Genomic DNA, 13,365 nt, shown 5'->3' on the forward strand with positions numbered 1-13,365 from the left:
GGTTGAAGAGCCTCCCCCCATCCTGACCTAACTCTTTCCTAACCTAATCAATTCAGGATAGTGGATAACACACAGAGAAGGGAGGGGGCACAGGACACAAGTCGCCTATAGGAATTGGGGGAAGCGACTTGCTGAGGTAAAGGTTACAGGCACGCTCCGCTGCCCACGTTCCCCGGACTTTCAAGACACCCAAAGGCGTCCCAGGACTAGTGCGTCCAACGGCCAGACGTGGAAATTGAGCAGTCAGTCACACACTCACCAAGCACACGACAAGAAACCCCCCTTCCCAAACCTCCCGACAGAGAAACAGAAATGGAGGTTGATCATACCCCCCTTCGATCCACTGGGATCGGCTGGCAGGCAGAAACAGGACAGAACAGAAAGGGATCCCTTAATACTCGCCTGACGGTGAACACCTCCGGTACTGGTTTAAAGTGATCTGGACCGAACTTCTGGAAGGCCTCCGTTGGTTCCGCGTCGCTCCCCGGCCTCTTCCTAGCCCAGCCGGGCATCAGCAAATGCTGAAGGCGCGCTCCCTGCAGAGTAGTGAAGCGATCCGGGGAACCGCACGGCCCAAGGAAGGTGCAGGGGAAATATCCCTGACCGAGAACTCCGCTGTAGGACAAGGGGGAATACCCTTGACCTTATGTCCCTGTTCGGGCGCCAAAATGTTAAGGTAAGAATTGAAGTCTCAGGCCCAAGTTCGGTTCATCAGATGACTTTATTGCTAGCAGAGACACAGGGGAATTTGTCCTCCAAACTGTGTCTCCTGACAGTTGAGGCACAGCTCTTTTATTGGGTTACAGACAACAGAAAAGATACATTGGTGAGTGTGTTGCACAAAACATAACTGTATAGCTGGTAATTTTCCATTCTTAGAACAATCCTCTGCGCTTGCGCCTCCTTCTGGTCTACGTGCTGAATCCTTCTTTGCTAATGGCGTCCATTAACCCTTACAATACCTGATGGAACACCTCTCCCAATATGAACCCACCCGTACACTATGCTCAACATCCAAGGCCCTCCTCCGAGTGCCTACTCGGAGGGAAGGTGGGAGTCTGGTAACAAGGGAGAGGGCCTTCTCAGTGGTGGCCCCCAAATTATGGAATGATCTCCCTGACGAGATGTGCCTGCTGCCACCACTGTTATCTTTTTGGTGCCAGGTCAAAACTTTCCTCTTCTCCCAGGCATTTTAGCATGTGTTTTTAAATTGTGTTTTTAAATTGTTTTTTGTGTTTTAAAATTTGTATATTTGTTTTTAATGTTTTTAATTGCTGTAAACTGCCCAGAGAGCTTCAGCTATGGGGTGGTATATAAATGTAAGAAATAAATAAATAATAAATGAATTAACTCTCCCATTATTCACATTCATTGTGGAACTAAACAGAGATGCCTGTTGTCCCTAGTTTTGTTTGCAGTTACTGAAGCCTTGGCAACAAAGATATGGGTGAACTCAGCAATACGAGGGGTGGTAGTCAGGGGAATTGAACATAAAATCAATTTATTTGCAGATGACGTGTTAACGGTAAGCAATCTGAATTCTGCAGTAGGCCTATTGAAAAAAGAACTACTGTATACAGCTTTCAGCAAAAGGCAGGTATGGAAGTTAATTACTCAAAGTCTGTCATAATGCCACTTAATATGACACGTTCAGAACAAATGGAGTTTCCTCATCAGGTTTTACACCTTGTTATACGGGCTTCCAATATTTGGGAGTAATAATTCCTAACGATTTAAATCAATTGAGAACAAGAAACCTTGGTTTGCTACATAAAGTAGTTCAAAGAGACCTGTTAAGTTGGTGTCATTTGAATTTATCTTGGCTGGGCTGGATAGCAGCCATTAAAATGTCTAACTTACCCAAATTTCTATTCCTGTTTCAAAGCCTTCATGTTGCAATCCCAGAGAAATGGTTCATAAAATGGCAAAGACTTTTGAATGGGTTTGTTATGAAGGGGAAATGAAACGGAGTGGGTAGAGGTATATTATATTGAAGACGAGACAGGGGGCTGGGCATGCCTAATCTCAAGCTTTATTTTCAAGCTTTCCAATTAAAGCAATTGATTCAAATCATTCAAGGTGCATCGCACATCCCATGGGTGCAGCTAGAATTGGATAGTACAGTACCCAGGCTTCAAGTGTTCCCACTGCTGTCTCCTTCATGGGCAAAGGTATGGAAAATGCAAAATCACTTTTACAAAATCACAGTGATTGTGTGGAAACAATGGTGTAAAGCTCTTGTGCCCTCTTGCTCCCCCATAATGCCTATCCTAGATCATCCTGATTTCTGTTATGAGGATAAGTACAAGCAATACCAGGACTGGGATTCAAAAGGTATAGCACGGGTTAGAGACCTATTTGTAAGAGGTAAGCCAATAACGGCACAGCTCTCAAGGATAAATTGCGAGGGGTGAAGAGCAATTGGTTTCAGAAAGCCCAGGTGGCAGCATTTGTGATACATCTTCATAGAAAGGGAGAGGGCCACCATTCCCTCACGGTATATGAACACTTCTGCGTGAGCGCAGACGCAGCCTTGAAGGGAATGGAATCGGCCATCTATAATTTGCTTATGGACTTGGAAATGGGTTCTGGGGATGGTTTGAGAAAGGCATGGGAGTAGGATTTGGGCATTAGATTGACAAAGGGGCAATGGGAAATGATTTTGGGGGGAAAACTGCTCAAGACTACTTCAGCTCGTATTAAGGAGGCTATGCTGAAACTAATTATCCAATGGCACTGGACTCCAGTCAAACGATTTTGCATGATTAAGGACTGTTCTCCACAGTATAGGTGAAAATGTGCAGGACAGACTCTGTACCATTTGTGGTGGGAATGCAAGGAGATGCAGGGGTTCTGGAAGAGCTTATTGAATAATATAGCAAATTTTACATTGCCCTAGATCCTGTATTAGCATTATTGTTGCTGGAAAGTGACTGCAACCCTAAGCTGATACATAAGGATCTTGTAGCTTTATTGTTAGCGGTAGCCTGGATGGAAATAGCAGCTAACTGGAAGGGCATATCTCTGCCTGGTAGAGCGGGATGGCTTGGAAGGATTTGGCCTGACACAACACAGGAGGGTTGTGAAGGACTCCACTAGACATGATAGTTTTGACGAGGCTTGGTTTCCGTTCTTCAGTTATATTAATGGGAGAGAGCCTGATCTATGTCCACCATTTACTCAGTCAGCATTTTGGAGAGGCTACATCGATTACATGATTTGGGGTCATAGACTATATTATGTATGTATATTATGTATGAAATAACACTCTACATGTCAGAATATTTAATGGTTTATTGTCATGTTTATTAATTCTGAAAATAATAAAAATTACTGGAAAAAATAGGGACTGAACTTTTCAAAACACTGACTTGGGGGTTCTTAGAATTCCTGACCTACACCAGGTACAAGGCTTCTAGTACACAATAAAACAATCCTAATGAGACATTAACAATATGAACATCCATCATTAAAACAAGCCCATTAAAGCATCACAGAAATGAAAACAGATTCAGGTAGAGAGATGAAGGGAATGCCTGTGTAAACAGGTGCGTCTTCAAAACGTGACAGAATGCCAATACAGAAAGGGCACCTCTTATTTCACCAGGGAGTATATTCTGTAACTCTAGATAGATAGATGTAGATTCTTGAACTTCACATTCTTACACATGGGGTGAGGGACATTTGTATATTTCTCCCTCAACATGGAGGTCTCAGCGTGTCACCAAATGGCTAAGATGAAATTTGGTGCATTCACTATCCAAGGCACTGTGATTATTAAAAGGTTTACCACATAACCAATATCAGCATTCCCTCACAGAGCAAGCCAAGCCATTCAAGGTAAGGAACCTTGAGGCATGGAGGTGCTGATGCCTCTTTGGCCTGGGATTTAAAGGGACACTCCTACTCACAACTAAAAAGATAGATGAATTTACAGTTGAAAGAATGGAAACTTCATCTACTAGTAGACACACATATGGATGCTGCTTGTCAGAGCCTGGCATCTTTTCCCATTCCCAGTGCTGTACTTTTAAGTATTTAGTGCAGAGTCCAGACTGAAGGCTAATGAGAGGCAAACTCCTTACATTGGCTCTTTGTGGTCTGCTTAAAGGCTTTCGTGAAAATCAAAAGAAATGAAATTGTCTGCCAGCCTGCCTGCCTGTGTCTCCAATGTCTCAGAAAACAGCTTGAAATAGATGCATTTACTATGCAGTTGCTTCCTTTCTCTATTTTTCCTGAGGGGAAATGCGGCTTCTCATGATTAAGTTCAATTGAAAGGTTAAGGCTAAAGTTTCAAGGGTTGCTCAGACCAGCATCATTGCCACTGGCTTGCAACGGTTAGATTTTTCCTCCTAACTCTCAGGAGTACATTGAGTTCCATAAATAGTCATTTGGAGCATCTGTTGCCAGCTGTCATGTATTGTTTTGCTAACCTTCCAAATCAAGGGCAGGAGCACAATATTTCACAGTCTTACTCAATCTGAGCACCTTCCACATTCCATAACAATATGCCACAACCCCAAAACTAGGCTGCGTACACACTATACATTTAAAGCTCCTGGCTTCCTCTAAAGAATCCTGGGAACTGTAGTTTACCCCTCACAGAGCTACAATTCACAGCACCCTTAGCAAACTACAGTTCCCAAGATTCTTTGAAGGAAGACATGTGCTTTAAATGTATGGTGTGTACACAGGCTACACGTGGTAAAGTGTGTCCCTTTTCTCTGTATCACCCCTAAAAAAGTAGCCCCACCCCCATCAAACAATGCGTGAGCCCTCAGTCTTCTGCAGTGGGCCCCAGATCTCGTCCCCTTTTAATTTTTTTTAAAAGAAATTGAGTAGGCCCTATAGTTTGGCCTGAGGCAGAGTAGCAAATGGTTTACCCTCACCCCCACCAAGTCAAGGTGTATAGTGCCAAGGCCAGCCAAATTATTTTGGTACCTGAAAATTCCTTAAGCTCCACTCTCCAACACCCCTGGCAGTAACAATAAAATAATTAATAATGAACATTTTGTTACCCTTTCATGACATTATCTGCTTGCTTGATAGCAGGACCAGCCCTGGTGGCTGGGTATTCTGCAAAACACAGGGCTGATGAGACCTCAGTCACCCACCATCATAATTTCTCAGTAGCATTCATGCAAATATTGCACAAATTTGTATTGGCTTGCTCTTTATGTACCTAGCAATGCCCCTGTGCTAGACTAGTTTCCAGGATATATGCTCAAAAGACACCTTCATGAAAAACATCTGGATCTCCTTGGAACAAAAGGGTTAACAACTAGGATTTTACAACAAAACATGGCCTTGAAGGGCTTTTAGACCTCTTCACATAGTCCCCCTTTGTGTTGTCCCTGTCTATGCAAATCAGACAAGGGAACCCGCCCATACACTACGTTCTACTACGAAGGCCCTCCTCCGGGTTCCAACTCATAGGGATGCCCAGAGGGTGATGACAAGATCTAGGGCCTTCTCAGTGGTGGCCCCCGAACTATGGAACAGTCTCCCTGAGGAAGTGCGCCTGGCGCCGACGCTGCTTTCCTTTCAGCGCCATGTTAAAACCTTCTTATTCTCCGAAGCATTTTAATCTAAATTGATTTAAATTTAAAATGTCACTGCATTGATTTAGATTGTGTTATTTTGTATCATATTGTGTTATTTATTGTATCTTTTATGCTTTGTATTTCTATGTTCACCGCCCAGAGAGCTATTGCTAGTCAGGCGGTATATAAATTTAATAAATAAATAATAAATAAATGAGTCTTCTTTTGTGCTATCTCTCACTGGGACTATTATTATTATTTACTACATTTCTATTCTGTCCTTCCTCCCAAATGAGTCCAGGGCGGCAATCACCAAAGTAGTAAAGCAATACAATTAAAACAAACAAATAAAAAATTTTAAAATAAAAAATCTAAAATATTTAAAAACAGCAACATATCCTCATAATTTAAAGGTCGTCAACAGTCTCTTGCAACCATCAAACGCCTGGGTGAACAAGAATGTTTTTAAATTCTTCTTGTACGTTAATAATAAGGAAAACAGACACACCTTACCAGGGAGGACATTCCACAAATGGGTAACCACCACTGAGAAGACCCTGTCACGGGTCAGTGCCAGTCTCTCATCACCCAGTGGCAGCACCAACAACTGGACCTCTCCTGCTGATTGTAGGGCCCAAGATGGTCAATATTGGAGGAGTTGTTCTTTTAGGGAGTTGAGTCCCAAGCTGTATGGGGCTTTGCATACTAGTACTGACATCTTAATTTGGGCATGGTAGCTCACTGGCAGCTAGTGTAGCATGTTCAGGACTGGTGACACACAGTCCCATCAGGATGCCTCACTTGCCACACTAGCAGCTGCATTCTGCACTAGTTGCAACCTTCAGATCATTCTCAAGGACATCCCTCATGTAAAGAAAATTGCTGTAGTGCAGGCAGGAGGTCACCAGAGCATGGATAACTTTGGCCAGGCTATCCTGATCCAGGAATGGCCACTGCTCATGAACCAACCTATGCTGGGCATAAGCACTCCTGGCCACAGAAGCCACTCAAGATTCCAGTGACAGGTTGGAATTTAGTAGTACACACAGATTACAGACCTGATCTTTCATGGGGAAAACAACCCCTCCCAGAATAGGTTGTCAATTCCCAAACACAGGAACTGCCCCCTCCAGCACTTCCGTCTTATCAGGATTCAACCTCAGTTTATTGGCTCCCATTCAGTCCATCACAGCTTCCAGGCATACTTCTAGAGTAGAGCATTGCGAGTTAAATGCAGCTTATTCTTGTGGTTTTATATGCCCATACCCTTATCTGCATGATCCACAGTGGACAGATTACATGGACAGTATGTACACACAATCACATTGAATCCAATGTGACATTCTACATGATGTGCAATGGGGCATGCACAAACCCCAAACTTCGTCCCATACCCCACTGCATGTAGAGAACCTATACAACGGGATTGCTTTAAGGAACTCTATCAATCAAATTCAGAAATCACTCTTGTTTCATCATGCCCAAGGAATCTAGTAGCAATCTCGTTCTACAGGTCTGCTTATGTGAAGGAATGTGGACCTTATTGTGTTGTGGAGGAACAGCAGTGATAACCTGAGATACTCAGGGCATGGTGGAGAATTATTATCTGGAAAATCCAGAGCAAATACGTAATCTGGTGTGCTTGTCTCATCCTTGGAAGTCCCATGTCAGTTCCATTAATTTTAATGGGGCTTGTGCGGGAGATCTGCCCAGTGGATTGTGATCTTTTTCTGAAAGTCAATTAACAATGGACAAAACGCTTGTGTGAATCTAATCTACCTACTAATGTGCATTTCTAATCTTACCACAGTAGTAACTTTAAACAAATGGAATTGGGGGGGGGTGGCCTTTGTCAAATAAAAAAGATTACAAGGATCGAACTGTGAAATTCCACCTTCTGTTCTTTCCCTTTCTCTTATTCATTTTTAATCCCTGTCCCTGAATTGTTTTCCCTCATTTCATTACATTATTTTCATCATGGAAAATTTCATATTTTAAAGGAACATATGATTAACAGGCACTCATAATTTACTGTAATAGTAATTACGTCAAATAATGTTACACTTATCCTTCTTATATGATGCTGTGAAGTTCTAGGCACACATCACCTCCCCAAATTTGGTTTCCTTTAGCAGGTAGTCATAAATATGTGTTACAATCTTTACTTTTATTTACAAATATACAGATTGAGCAAAGGTGGAGATACAGTTTAACACTCCCAGCAACAGCCAAATACACTGTCCCACATCAGAGACAGACAGTCAAAAACAAAGAACTCTTCCCCTGTTTCCCACTTGAAAACTGCAGTGTTTTATTTCACAGACACCTAGATGACTTAATCATTTGCAGGGTTGGGGAAGAAGGTATTCTCCCCATTCAGATGACTTAAGGAAGATACAGTTTATTGAGAGGAATGAGCTAGAGGTCCCCCTAACAAAAGATTACCTGGCAACTAGACCTCTAGATGACTTCATCATTTGCTGGGTTGGGGAAGAAGACATTGTCCCCATTCAGAAGATGTAAGGAAGATGCAGTTTATTGACAGCAATCAGCTAGAGATCGCCCTAACAAAAGATTACCTGGCAATTTGACCTCTCAGGGATCATCTACATGGTGGTTTAGTGTGTGTTTGGTGCTACTCACATCCCCTTTTAATTCACATGGTTCACATGACGTTACTGGCAAACAAAAGCTGTCACACAATTTCCCCCCTGTAAACCCGTACTAACCCAATCCTCTGAATAATACGAAAAGGGATGGGAAAAACGTCTTCACTCCCTTTCTCTAGTGCAGATGCTTTGATCCGATGCTTTTAGGTGGGTGTGTCAATTGTTCCCCTCTCCACACCCACTCCCTCCTCTGGAGAAGACTGTTGCCTGGAATCCTGGACAGCCAATGCTAGTCTATGTCATCATTACTGAGCTAGATGGTACCAAATGGTATCAAATGGCCTGAATCGGTACAGTATAAGCCGAATTCCTTTGTTCCTAAAAGTGGAAAGAGACCCAAGGGACACAGTGACTCTGAAATTTATTTATCTATTTTATTTCCAACATTTATATACCACTTTATTGTAAAAAAAAACCATCAAAGGAGTTTACAGAAGGAATTAAAACTATAAAATTATTGGCAAAAACAGTTAAAGACAGGTATTTAAAAACATTCAAAATAATAAAACCAACAATGAGTTATTTAACAATGAATTAAAAACAGATTGAAAACATAACAGCTTCTACATGCCTGGGTAGGTTTGCCTAAACAAAAATGATGTAACCAGTGGTTCCATGCACACAGCTCAACTCTCTTAAAGCCACTGATGATACACCTTGTTGGTTGCATGACGGTTTGTTTCTTGCCCAATAGTGGTAAAAGAGAATTCACATACTGGGAAGTGTGGCTGCAATTGCTGCTGTTCCCAAGCTACTGTCTGCGAAGGTAGACAAAACCATGTGTGTTTTCTCTCTGTCAGTTATTACTAACTGGAATTGGGTTGGCTGTCAAAGTGAGTTTATAGCAGCCCACAGGGTAGGCAGGAAAGGAAAGAGAATCTACTTAACTCTTACTCATTTCTCATACCTCTTTCTGAAGTGAAGGGTCAAATCTGTACAGAGGTTTGGAGCAGCCATGTTAAAAGGCAGGGGCAGGGCATTCCAGGCAGGGGGTTGCCAACCCTGGTTGGATATGGATATCTTTGCAGAGGATCCCTAGTCAAGCTTTACCAACAGCACAATCCAAACCATACATACTCAGAAGTAAGTCCTATTGAGTTTTATGGGGCTTAGTCCCCTAGTAAGTGTGTTTAGAATTGCATCCTTCAGAGGCATCCATCTTTACTCCTGAGTGCTCCCATCTCCACAACACTAGGCTCCTTTCTTGCTACAATGGCCTTCTGGTGACTGGCCTAGTCTGAGGACACTTAAACCCTTCTTGCCAGAAGTAAACTAGATTAAATGTTCCCTACCCAGGGTCCCTAAGCAGGAGAAGGAATGATTCCATCACTTCAACTGGACCTGGAATACCATCTTTTAGCTAAGATTTCTATCTTCATTTCCAATCTGAGAAACGTTTTTGTTTGAATTGTGTGCTCCAAGCAACTGTGGTGAATGCTTAATGTATTATGCTTAATGACATCACTAGGGCCAACCCCCAAAATCTCAGGATTTGAGATGCTTCTGACCTGGCAACCCTAGAGTAGAACAAGGAGGCACGTTTGCTTTCTTATCAAAGTGGTGGGCTACTGAAGTCCCTAAAGTCCCAATATCCCCTGATGATCTTGACTGGACCCACCACAGCCTGGCTTCTAAGCCCAAAAGCAAAGCTCTAACCAAAGATTATTGTGTCTATTGATTGCTTTAATTTGAAGGACAAATTACTGAAAGCTATAAAGGCAAAATGTAAATGTAAATGTACTGCCTTCAAGTCGATTCCTACTTATGGCGACCCTATGAATAGGGTTTTCATGAGGCTGAGAGGCAGTGACTGGCCCGAGGTCACCCAGTGAGCTTCATGGCTATGTGGGGATTCGAACTCTGGTTTCCTAGGTCGTAGTCCAACACCTTCACCACTACATCACACTGGCTCTCTATAAAGGCAAAATGAGGGCTGAAATCTGAAGGCAAAGATGTAATGGTTCTACAAGTCTTAAGTTCAGAAACCTTGAGGAAGCATAAAGATTTGAAACCAGCAACTGAAAAGGTACAAGCACCCCATGTTTGTTGTGGATGGGGCTTTCATTTTGTCTTTGTGTGGAAGTAGATGGGTGCTGCACATTGCTGCTCACAAGAAAGAGACCAACCTTATTTTACTAAATCTGGGAACCCCTGGGATGATGAAGAACTGGATAAAGAAGAGGACCTGGACTTACAAGCTGCTGGATAATGGTATTACCCAAGAAAAGGAGGCCTAGGTTCACTAAACAGACTGAACTTCAAAAAGCACAAACACCATTGTGGTCCGATTGTTTTTCACACCAAGAAAAGTGAAACCAAGGGTCAAGTATTTTACCTACTTACTTATATACTTACTTATATACTTCTTTCCTGGAGGATTTGTTAGCTGGGGTGTTACAGTAGGGCCCCGCTTTACGGCATTCCGCTTTACGGCGCTTCGTTCATGCGGCAGTTTTCAATTAGGGAAAGGCCGTGCTCTTACAGTGCTTGTTCCGCTAATATGGCGGGTTTTTTCCGTCGTGCACCATTTTGATGTCATTTTGACGTCATTTTCGCGCGACGCGGCCCGGTATAATCTATGGAGCCCCGCTTTACGGCGGGGGCCTGGTCCCTAACCCGCCGTATTAGCAGGGCCCTACTGTACTGTATTGTTATTATGCAAGAGAGATATTTCTTACCGGTCATTTTGTTGTTCTAATGCCTTTAATGTTTTCATAAATGTATCATTTATGTGACTGTAGACAGGACAGGACTAGAAGCTGGAAACGTGAAGCTTTTATATTCTGCTTACCACCCCACAGTAGAATGCCTACACGAGATAATACATCTTATTAGATGTATTACAGAACCCGCTGGGAGACATGGGGTTCTGCTTAAGGCTTGTTCTGTTTATTGTGTTTCTCACTGTTTTTGTTTTTTCTTCTTGGCAAGTGCACTGATGTATGGAGGAGCTGAAGATATGGAGGGTTTTTTTCATTTCATGCGGACAAAAGCTGGGTAAAATATATTCTTGTTCTCTATGATACAAATATTCCTATTTTTATTTGTAAGCCACACCCTTATACCCAAAATTATTCATGGAAGATGTTGTTAGACTTTGTACATTAAATGGTAATGGATTAGGATCACCAATTAAACACAGAAGAGTATTTGATTTTATTAGAAAAGATCGCCCTCATGTGTTTTTTTTACAGGAAACACACAAAGGGAGAGAAACTGCTTAAATCTTACCATACTCTTCACCACCAGGTTCTACAAATAGCTAAGGAGTTGCTATACTTCTGACACATTTCTCTTTGTGTGTAAACAAGTTTATAAAGATGCTGATGGTCACTTTATTTTTGTTAAAGGTAATCTGGGTACTCAAAAAGTATACACTGGCTTCCATATATGCACCGAATAAAAAGTAGCTACATTTTCTTACAGTTACATTTTAAAAGCTCCAAGAATTAATAGGAGGCAATTTTAACTGGATAGCAGATGCTAAGCAAGACAAAACTCCATCACTTCCAAATACTTCCAAATACTTTGAAACCAAGTCTAATTTCTTAGAAATTTTGGACAAATATAACTTAATAGATATTTGGAGGACATTGCATAAATCAGATAAAGATTATACATTTTATTCTCACAGACACAAGGGTCGCTACAAGATTGACTACATGTTAGCAAATGATACAATCTGCACCAAATACAACAAGCAAGAATTGGATCATTTTTGGTTTCAAACTGCGCTTCAATGTGAGGAGATTTGTTTTCATGACAGACAATGACATTACACTGACTTGGCATTTCGATAACAGTTCACTTACCAACCAAGTAACAATGGATGCTATCACAACTTTAATTACTGAGTATTTTGCACACAACATAAAGGTTGGGGTCAGTGAATATATAGTTTGGGATGCTATGAAGGTAGTAGTCAGAGGGAGATGCATTGCAGAAAAGGAAAAACTACAAAAAACTAGTGATAAGCTGAAAGAAGCTCTATATAAGTATTTAAACATAAGCAAATGGGCTCCATCAAAATCAGACTGATATTCAGCAAAGTAGAACTGGGTAACCAGAACGCAGCAGGTGATTTCATAGTGGAATTGGGCAACTAGGAACCAGAACCCCCAAAATAGCCCTAGGAGTCCAGTTTTTATACCTTTCTGGACAAAAGCCTCAAAGGAGAATAGATTGGATCAGGCCCATGTTATTCAATTTCCATACTTATTATGAGTTGTATGGTCAGGGTAATAGGAATTTCTTTTGTGAAGACAGGTGGTGGTATTCACTTTTTAGCTAGCTTGATAAGACACAGATTTGAACCAAGGGTTCCTCTCCTGAGGGCCAAGCTTTTACAATTGCTTTTGGGATTTCATTCTGGATTGCCAGAGGCCGTGTCCTGTGCATATGACTGGCAGCATTCTCGAGGACCAACTTAACTCTTTCAGTTGCTTTTTCTATCAGGTCTCAAGCAGCCTCTTTGCAAAATGAACCAAACTGAAGCCATTTTTAAAAAGATCATCTAGGCCATATTGGGGTGGAGTATCTCTCAGGTTTATAGGCTAGTAGCCGCCCTGCCAACAACCACGGCAATCTTGCTAGAATCTGAACTGATTGCTTACAGAAGGCTTTTGAAATTAGGTTGAGGGCTACATAATATTAGACAGAGGGCTTCATTTGGCCCTTGGGCCACAGTTTGCCCACACTGGTCTACAGTCACAAGTAGCATATGGTAGCTTGCATCTCTGCTGCAGAAACAGAGCATTCACTGGTTGGAGATCTGTGACTACAATGGAGACTCTTCTTGAGGTTGCTTATACTCTCAGTGGTGCCCATTGAAACTGGTAGGGGGAAAGGCAGGGAGGCCAACAGTAGGTGGAACCAAAGCCAATGATGATCAGAGGCAACTCTAGTTTCATCCCCATCCTTTTCCCTGCTACGTAGTTCCACAAGGACAACATTGAGGCAAAGGCAGAGGAAGGTGACTGGCAGTGCCACCCCCTGGAATGGTTGTAAGTAAGAAAGCAGGCAGGTGGGGGCTAGCAGAGGGCAGACTGAGGTTGGTGGGGCAGTGCCCCATTTGCACTAATGGACCAGACTTCACTGTCTGTGGCTATTTCCCTTCATGTAAACGGATGCATATGAGGCATTTGATGTCTGTG

Source organism: Rhineura floridana, chromosome 6, assembly GCF_030035675.1.
Source record: "Rhineura floridana isolate rRhiFlo1 chromosome 6, rRhiFlo1.hap2, whole genome shotgun sequence".
Taxonomy (NCBI): Eukaryota; Metazoa; Chordata; class Lepidosauria; order Squamata; family Rhineuridae; genus Rhineura; species Rhineura floridana.